We start from the raw sequence: 10000 nt of genomic DNA, 5'->3' as shown, positions 1-10000 counted from the left end.
ATATCTTATGCGATAACCTCCTTGGGTAGTGCATTTACTACCCAAATTAAAAACATCCAAACAAAACAAAATCATGTTATTCATCTTATGTGCTTTGCCACCTTGTATGGACCAGATACAGACAGTGCGTTACCATTACTTAACTTACTGGATTTACTTACTGTTAAGAATATCTATAAACTAAAGCTTCTTAACTTCACTCATCAATGGCATTTAAAAAAAATTACCAAATATATTCAGCCAGCATTTTCGCTATGCAAGTGAAATCCATACATATAATACGAGATATGCTTCAAAAAGTAACTTCTACAAACCACGTTTTAGGACTAACATAGGAAAGCAAACACCATCGGCTATGGCGACTGAAATGTGGCAACAGCTCCCCACCCATGTTAAAACTTATAACTTTCCTAAAAAATTGAAAGAATACTTGTTGGCCGAACAATTAACACGATAAAATCATTTTAATCATGTGGCTATGCACTATTATGACTCCTTTTTTTTATTTTTTATTTTTTATTTTTTCTTTTCTTGCCATCTGTGTTGTGTATGTTCTACGATGTCGTGTATGTCTAGTTGTTGTGATGTCCTGTACATTCGAAACTACCTCCAAAGAGTTACAACAAGTTGCAAAATTGTTGAGACACTTTCATTAAAAAACACCTTTTCTAGCTTCCAATGCCCGCCGTATCTAGAATTTAAACCTTTCCCACTTCCTCTCCCCTCTCCCCCTTTCAATGTTGACTGCTTAAGTTCCTAACATTTTCTTGTCTTGCTAGCAACACTGATAAGGGAAGGGGGCTGCAGTGTGAGAGATAATAGGGAAATTAATTACGCCCCAAAGAGGTGAAGTGTCTCCACTATTTTTGCAACTTGTTGTAGCTGCTAGCTCGAAGACCTTACGGTTATCTAGCTGCTAGGCATTTCCTTCTGTGTAATAATGTTTAGTTTAAATTGTAATTGAATATTCTATGTGTTAAGTTGCTAATTATTTAATAAGTTTTACAAACCATGTAATGGAAATGTGAAATAAAGTGTTCTGTTGTTTTTTTGTTTGTACCGCCCGCCTCAAACTGGGCAACCCCCAGCCAGTCAGGTGCCGCCCCGTCATTGCTTGCCTGCTCTACTGGGTGCATAGAGCTTAGGGGACCCTCCCGACAAGAGAGCAAGTACTTGCACCAAGCAGTCAAAAGCGAAAAACTACGAAGAGTCCAGCTCTTCGAATCTCAAGCTGAAACATTCGCACCTTGTGCCCTGGTCTCTCCGCTGACCTAATGGACGACTCCCGCAAGAGCGCCATCATCAACATGGAGCTGGCACGACTCAACATCGACGTCGCCTGTCTCCAGGAAACGTGGCTTGCCGACAGTAGGTCACTTATGGAAAGAGACCACGCCTTCTTCTGGAAAGGCCTGACCCAGGACGAGCCGAGGCACTACGGCATAGGTTTTGTCGTGAGGAACTCACTGATTGCCACCACAGAAACCCCCTCTGCAGGGTCATCGAGAATTCTTGCCCTTCGCATGAAAACGTCGGCGGGTTTTGTGAACATCATATCCGTCTACGCACCGACTCTGACCTCCACCTCAGAAGCCAAGGGTCAATTACACGAGGCTCTACAGGATACACTATCCGAAATTCCAAGTTCCTAGGGCATATATTTGCTATGCGATTTCAACGCTCGCGTTGGGACTGCCTGGCAAGCATGGCGTACCTGCCTCGGCCACTTCGGTGTCGGCAGGATGAATGAGAACGGGCAGAGGTTGCTCGAACTCTGCTGTCACTACGGCCTCTGCATCACCAACAGCTACTTTAAGTGTAAGGAGCTGCACAAAGTGTCTTGGAGACACCCTTGGTCCCGCCACTGGCACCAGCTAGACCTCGCCATCACTAGGAGAGCGGACCTCAGCAGTGCCCTCCACACAAGAAGCTATCACAGCGGTGACTGTGACACAGACCACTCGCTCGTTGCAAGCAAGGTCAGGCTGAAGATCCACCACGGCACGACCAAGGGTCGCACCCGCATCAACACCTGTGGCACTTCCGACCCCGTTAAGGCTCAGAGCTTCGCTGTTAGGCTCAAGGAGAAACTTGCTGCGAAACCAACAGCCACCAACCCGGATGCCAAATGCTCTCCCCTCCGTGATGCCATCTACGACTCAGCCATGGCTGCATTCGGCAAGAAAGAACGCAAGAATGCTGACTGGTTCGAGGCTTGCTGGGAAGAATTCAGCCAGTCACGGAGGCGAAGAGGAAAGTGATGCTGGCTCACAAACAGAACCCTTCCTTAAGCACTTGCAACGCCCTTCAAGCAGCTAGGAGCAAGGCCAGCAGACCGCGCGCCATTGTGCCATCGAGTACTGGCAGAACCTATGCGCCAAAATCCAGCTAGCATCGGACTGTGGCCACGCAAAACTGCCACCGGCCCTACGAGCATCAAAATAGCCCCCCTCAAATCAAAGACTAGCGATGTCATCACTGATCAGAGCATTCAGCTGCAGCGTTGGGTGGAGCATTATCTCGAGCTCTACTCTACTCATGGGAAGCAAAATATCCTGCAACCGCTTCATGAGCTCCTCTGCCTGTGCTGGGAGAGATGAGAGATGAGAGACATAAAAGATGCCAACATAGTCACCCTGCACAAGAACAATGGTGACCGTAGTGATTGCAACAACTATCGCGGCAACTCTCTTCTGAGCATCGTTGGGCAAAGTCTTCGCTCGGGTCAACTTGACCCGCCTGCAGAGCCTTGCTTCGCAATTCAACCCCGAGTCACAGCGTGGCTTCACAGCCGGGAGGTCCACAGTGGACATGATCTTCTTCCTCCGTCAGCTGCAGGAGAAGTGTCGAGAGCAGCAGCAGCCATTGTTCCTCGCCTTCGTGGACCTCACCAAAGCTTTGGACTTGGTGAGCAGAAACGGGCTCTTCAAGATCTTCCAAAAGATTGGCTGCCCTCCAAAGCTCCTGGCGATCATCACCTCCTTTCACCAGGAAATGTAGAGTACGGGCTGCTTTGATGGGGCCACCTCCAATGTCTTCCCAGTCAGCAGTGGAGTAACGCAGGGTTGTGTCCTTGCTAAAACCCTGTTTGAAATTCTCTCTTTGATGCTGCTCCAGTATGCCTTTGTAGACTGTACAGAAGTGTCTCCGTCCGGACGAGGTCAGACGGCAAACTCTTCAACATCGCCAGACTCCGCGCCAAAACCAAAGTTTACGTGGTGCTCATACGGGAGCTGCTGTTTGCAGACGATGCTGCTTTAACATCTCACAGCGAGGAGGGCCTCCAACATCGCGTAGACAAGCTTGGGCTAACGATCAGCCTTAGGAAGACCAACATCCTGGCGCAAGGTGCTGACTGCCCCCCCCTTCCCCAATCATCACCATCGACAACACGGAGCTGGAAGTTGTGAACACCTTCACCTACTTGGGCTCCACCGTGTCAAGCTCAACTTCGCTTGATGCTGAGATCAGCCGCACGATCGCCAAAGCAGCTGCTGTCATGGCCAAACTCAACAAGCAAGTGTGGGGTAATGACCTGTTGAGCGAAAGGACCAAGATGTGCGTCTACCAAGCTTGTGTCCTGTCGACTCTCCTTTATGGAAGTGGGTCGTGGAAGACCTATGCCAGACAAGAGCGGAGACGGAGAGTTAGAGGACGGAGACGGAGACGGAGCAGCAGAGAGTTAAGGTGGCTTAACAGTTTTCCGAAGAAAAAGATCAAGGTTTTGGAATCTGTGAAATTAAGGCAACAGGAAGTATCTTCTGAAGTGTTAGTCACTGCAATTGATGAAAAATGTATTAAATTTAATTTTGTATTAATTTAACTACCGAACAAATAAATGCAAATCAGGGGAAAATGCTAAACATAATGACCGAGCTCCTGAAGGGGGGACTGGAAACTAGACACTTCAAAGGCTCTTTTCTTGAAAACCAGCCTTACAACCCCACCTCAAAATTTCAGGATTTCCGAAAGCGAGAAAAAATAATTATGCAAAGAAATAAATAGTTAAATCCGCCAGACAGGTTTTTCACAAATGACAAAAACGTCGATTTTCGTCTATTTTAATAACAATTGAAAAACTGTCTGATAGAACTTTTTGAAAAAATGTTGACGGTTTTGTCTACATGTTGTTTACTAACTCGCAAAATTTTAACCCTGGTTGTACGGGTAGGTTTTGAGAAAGTCTAGTTTCCAGTCCCCCCTCAAGGAAGTCCGTCACTATATTAGGCGTTTTCCCCTGATTTGTATTTATTAGTTAGGTAAAATTACATTTTACATCAATTGCAGTGACCAACAACACTTCACAAGAGACATCACTTTGCTTTAATTTCACAGATTTCAAAATTTTGATATTTTTTCTTCGGATAACTGTAGTAAGCCACCTTAACCGATTCCAACTTCGCTGCCTTTGGAGCCTACTGCACATCAGGTGGCAGGACAGAGTCACCAACACCGAGGTCCTGGAGCGCGCTGGCTCATTGAGCATTTCATCACTGCTCATTCAGCGACGCCTTCGATGCCTCGACCATGCACTTCGCATGGAGCCTGACCGCCTGCCAAGAGAAATCCTTTATGGAGAACTGCGGAAGGGCGTCCGTCGCGTGGGTCGACCGCTGCTGCGCTACAACGACGTCATTAATGGACACCAGTGCATGGGAGGATATCGCCAAACACCGAGATACGTGGCAGCAAAGTGTCAAAGCGGGGGTTTCAAAGGCGGAAGCGAACACTAGAGTCCAGGCTACATGCAAGGGAAAGGCGAGGAAAGAACGCGCAGCCTCTGCGCGCGATTCCACAAGGCACGTCTGCGCCACCTGCAACAGAGACTGCCACTCCAGGATCGGGCTACACAGTCATACAAGATCCTGCCAAATACCCAGCGCTAACCAGCGCCTCTTCGAGACGAGGATGCCACTAAAATAGTACGCACGATTTTCTTGTAATGACCGGGCATTATGAAAATGTTTCTCGGCTCGACGACTCTTTTGAGTCGAGACTAAAACCTACGAGCGCGTGGGCGAAAACAACAAAAAATATGGACAAAGTACAACTACATTTTCAATAACTGAAAGAAAAACTAGCATACAGATACTTCTTTAGTATGAGCGACGAAGAGAGCCACAGCGAAAATAAGTTTTAATATCCAAAAGACCAGGAACAGACCAAAAGTGAGCAAAAAAAGGTATATAATAAATAACTTATTAATCTCGTCTTTTCGGTCATTACAGGGAAATCCCAGACCTCGGCCAACGGCGATAGCGAGGTAAATACATCAAGGCCTCTGTCTGAGATTTCCCTGTAATGACCTCACTCTCGGTTAATAAGTGGTATTTTAATGCGTATGTAATCGACAAGGGCATCTATCGTGAACTAAAAACGCTGGAATCCTGGCACACTGCCAAAACGGTGGACGCGGACAATAACTCAAAACCGTCCCGGAGTCGTAAGCGCAGTCATAAGTACATGTGACTTAGTGAAAACTACCGTCCGATTCCGCTTACGGTTCCGTCGCTTAAGATGCAGTGAAAAATAGATTGTCGAAGACGGAAGCAGCAGCGGAAGAACAAGCCAATCACAATGCAGAGAAGTGGGCACGGCCAAGGTGGAAATTTTGGCGCCAAAACAGTAGAAATAAAAACTTGGTGAACGTAGAGTAGACTTTCCTTCTTTGGCTTTTTCTTCTCCTTATTTTGCAAGACTTACTGGTTTAGTTGTGTATACGGGACTGATTTGAGTGAGGATTTTTTCTGGACCCTCGTCGCTGCGAAAGTGTCGGAGAGGACAAAAAAAAAAACTTAAATCAGTCCCGTACTAATGATATACGACTGGTTTCTTTCATCACGTATTCCTGATTTAAAGCCAGCTTGTTTGGCCACCTCCTGCCAAGTATTCTTTTTTATGTTCTTTTTCTTATTATTTTTCTTTTTTCAAATTTTTCAAGACTTGTCGCATAACACGGGAAAGAGTCTTACAGTCTCCACAACCTTCTCTTACCTGCTTCTGTTACCGACTCCGACAATCTTGTTTTCACTGAATCGTAAGCAAGCAACGGAGTCGTAAGCGGAATCGGAAGAAAATGGAACGGTTCTGATTCTTCCGACTCCGATTTTTGGTTTTCACTAGATCGTAAGCACGCTTACGACTCCTACTCCAACTCCATCGCTAGCAAAAACCATCTTTTGGTCGCCTTCGAACGCGCCCTGCAAATAAAAGAGTGATCTAGTCCCTGACATGGCCCGAGGCACGGCGAAAAGCCATTGCACACAGAAACAAACTAAAGAAAAAGTTCAGGCGTTAGGCGAAAAATGAATATTTTATAAGAAAGTCAATGAAGCCTGACAATGAACGAAAATTCTGGGTCACATATCGCCCATTTCGGCACTCCAGAACGAAGCAGTTACACGATATTATTACAATGAAAAATAAATAGTGTCATAAGTGATAACAGGAAAATTGCTGAGATTTTTAAAACTCACTTCACGCGGATAGCTGACGGTGTTTTGCACATCAATGAGGTTGATTAAGGGTAAAACTTTACTAAACATCCAAGCATGCTTGGGGGCGGATCATGTCAAGAGGTTTTGATGATATCGACAACCCCCTATTTTAAGCGAAGCTCAAAGCCTATGGGGTAGATAAAGAAAGACGTACTCTGCTTAAGGATTATTTAAAATAGAGGTTACAAAGAGTCAAGGTTGGAGAAACCTTCTCCTCCTGGGATGACGTTAAGAGAAGAGTGCTTCAACGAAGTGTTTTCGGAGAAACTCCCTTTTAATATATTTATAAACGATCTCCTCTATCATGTAGTAGGCCTGCCCAAACGCTCGCAAAACTCCAACGCAACATCTTGCAACATTGTTTCCTGATGTTGCAACATGTGTTGAACCCGCACGCACGCAACATTTTCAATATTTTCAACGCGACATGTCGATGTTTATGTGCCCCAGCCCCAGGCGCACACCAAAGTGGACCTAGCGCGCATGCTGTAGTGCCAAAGTAGGGCCGTTTATACGAGAGAAAATAAGCCGCGACTAATCCTGGCCTGGGAGTTTATACTTGTGTAAATAGTTCCTTTCGCGTATTATGTACGTCGCGGCCAAAGTAAGCCGCGGCTTATTTCCTCTAGTTTAAACGGCCCTAATGTTGCGTGAACGTGGCCAAACGAGTACAACATCATGCAACATACAAAATGTTGCACGAAAAATTTGACAATTTTCAAAATTGATCCAGCATCATCCAACATGTTGCAACATATGTTGCGACAGGGTTTTCGCAGGCCAAATGTTTACAACCAACTGAGCAAGGTCCTGCTGGAGCTGGCAAACGCACGATGACGCAGAAGCAGGGATCGTTACTAACGAAAGATCAGTGTGATTCAATAGAAGGTAATGATGTTTACTCTCCACTGCATTGCATCACATCATGTAGAGGGTTTAAACTTGCCTGTATTAATGTTAATAATCTATGTAAACACATTGATAAAATTCGCTATATTTTAATCAATTCTCCTTTGGAAGTGCTAGCCATTAACGAATCTAAGCTTGATGGCACTATTTCTGATACTGAAGTATATATTCCTGGCTGTATTATAATCCGCAAGGACCGTAGCCGGTCAGGCGGTGGTGTTGCTCTCTATATCAGGGAAAATCTGTCGCACACAAACAGAATTGACCTTGTGCCCGACACTTTGGAAATAATCTGTGTAGAGATAAATCTTCCTCACAGCAGGTCATTTCTAGTCAGCACTTGGTATAGACCACCGAGCGCGGATATGCAGGTTTTTGATTAATATGAAAAATTTGTCCAGCGTTGTGATATCGAACATAAGCAACTGATTCTCAAGGGGGATATTAACTCTGACTATGCCAAAACACCCCTTGATGTACATACTCGAACCCTGCAGTTCATATCCTCAGTTTATCAGTTAGAGCAACTAATCAAAGAGCCCACCCGAGTTACTAAATCCTCGGCCACTACTATTGATTTAATTCTTACAAATATGGTCAAAAATATAGCAACCCCTGGAGTTATTCACCTAAGGATTTCAGATCACAGTCTAATTTATGCGGTACGAAAGTTTGTTGTACCCAAAACTAGACCCATTATTAAAGAGGTTCGAAATTTCAAACATTTTGTCGAAGTGGACTTTATTAATGACCTTAATAGGGCCCCGTGGCAAAATGTTGAATGTTTTGACGACCCTAACTTAGCTTGGCAAGCATGGAAGTCTGATTTTAATGCAATTTTAGATCACCATGCCCCTATCAGACATATGCGTGTGAGACAATCATCAGTACCATGGCTCACGTTTAACATAAAGAAAATGATGAAGGAACGAGATTACCATAAAAAACATGCTATTAAATACGGCTCGCACAACAACTGGATACTTTATCAATCTGCCGGAATAAGGTAAATTCTATGATGCGTAAAGCGAAATCTGACTACTTTCGCCTGAAAATCGATGCGTCCAAGGCTACTGACCCTAAGGCGGGCTGGAAATTAATAAATTCACTTACAGGCAAAGGTAAAAAATCTTTCCCTGTCAATGATATTCTTGTTAACGATAAAATTGTTTCTGACGATAAAGATATTTCCGAGTCATTTAATGATTTCTTTGTAAACATAGGACCAACTTTGGCCGCTGAATCAACGAAAAGGTCCTCCAATAGCGTTAACACATATCTCAGCAACATTCAGAATAGTTTTCCAGCCTTTCGATTCTCTAATATACCAGTGGAAAATGTTGCGCTTACGCTAAAAAACTTAAAGGTGTCGAAAAGCACTGGCCTTGATAAGATTCCTGCCAAAGTCCTTAAAATCGCGTCTAGTATAATTGTTCCATCTTTGACTTTTATATTTAATTTGTCACTTTCCTCTGGAATTTTTATTGATGACTGGAAAAATGCGCGTGTGTGCCCGGTCTATAAAGGCAATGACCGTCGTGATATGGGAAATTATAGACCCATTTCAATCCTGCCAATAATAAGTAAAGTTTTCGAGAAAGAAGTTTTTCAACAGCTTTATCACTATTTGAAAGTTAATTATGTTCTATCTAAATTCCAGTCTGGTTTCCGCCCTCTCCACTCGACTGTCTCGGCGTTGATTCAAATGTGCGATGATTGGTCTGATAATATGGATAAGGGAAAATTGATAGGTGTAGTTTTTCTTGATATTTGTAAGGCCTTCGACTCAGTTGATCATTCGATTTTACTAGAGAAAGTTAAGTTTTATGGAGTCGCTGATAGAGAATTGATGTGGTTCAACTCTTATCTTACTGCCCGACAACAACAATGTTTAATAAATGGTTGCTTATCTTCTCAAAGTAACTTACTCTGTGGAGTTCCTCAAGGCTCTATTCTTGGCCCTCTCCTTTTCCTTATCTACATAAATGATTTACCAAATTGCTAAAATTCACTACCCCCTGTTTATATGCAGACGATACTCAAATCTTTACCTCTAGTTTTGATATTGGCGCACTTGCCAATAATATAAATTCTGATTTTAAAAATCTAAGCGACTGGCTCACTGTTAATAAGCTCCAATTCCATCCTCTCAAAACTAAGTTAATGGTTGTTGGGTCAACATATAATTTGAACACTAAATCTGGAGATTTACCTAATGCAATCTCCATTGATAACAATTTGGTTTCACGGGTAACCTCTAACAAATGTTTGGGAGTTCTACTAGATGAAAAGCTTACATTTAAAACTCATATTGAGTATATATGTAAAAAGGCATGTGCTGGCATAGGTGCTTTGAGAAGAATTAAGCCGATTTGTCCCCCTCTGCACCCTCGTAACTTTATACAGATCATTTATTCAACCTTATTTTGATTACTGCTCACCACTGTGGGATACATGTGGTAAGCAACTGAAAGATAAATTACAAAAAATTCAAAATCGTGCGGGAAGGGTTATTACAGGCTCTTCATATGATGTTAGGTCCACAGATGTGTTGAATAACCTGAAATGGAAAACCCTTGAAACCAGGCGCTTCC

At 43.8% G+C, this 10000-nt stretch overlaps 1 long non-coding RNA gene across 1 annotated transcript in view; it reads right to left on the bottom strand.

Moving 5' to 3' along the window:
- Positions 1-10000, bottom strand: part of LOC138022066 (uncharacterized) — a 62518-nt gene that overhangs the window by 2621 nt on the left and 49897 nt on the right. The gene's annotated exons all lie outside the window — the stretch shown is intronic.

The sequence above is a fragment of the Montipora capricornis genome, chromosome 10, assembly GCF_036669925.1.
Source record: "Montipora capricornis isolate CH-2021 chromosome 10, ASM3666992v2, whole genome shotgun sequence".
NCBI lineage: Eukaryota > Metazoa > Cnidaria > Anthozoa > Scleractinia > Acroporidae > Montipora > Montipora capricornis.
The sequence above is the reverse complement of the archived record's forward strand: the minus strand, read 5'-3'. Positions and strand labels throughout refer to the sequence as shown.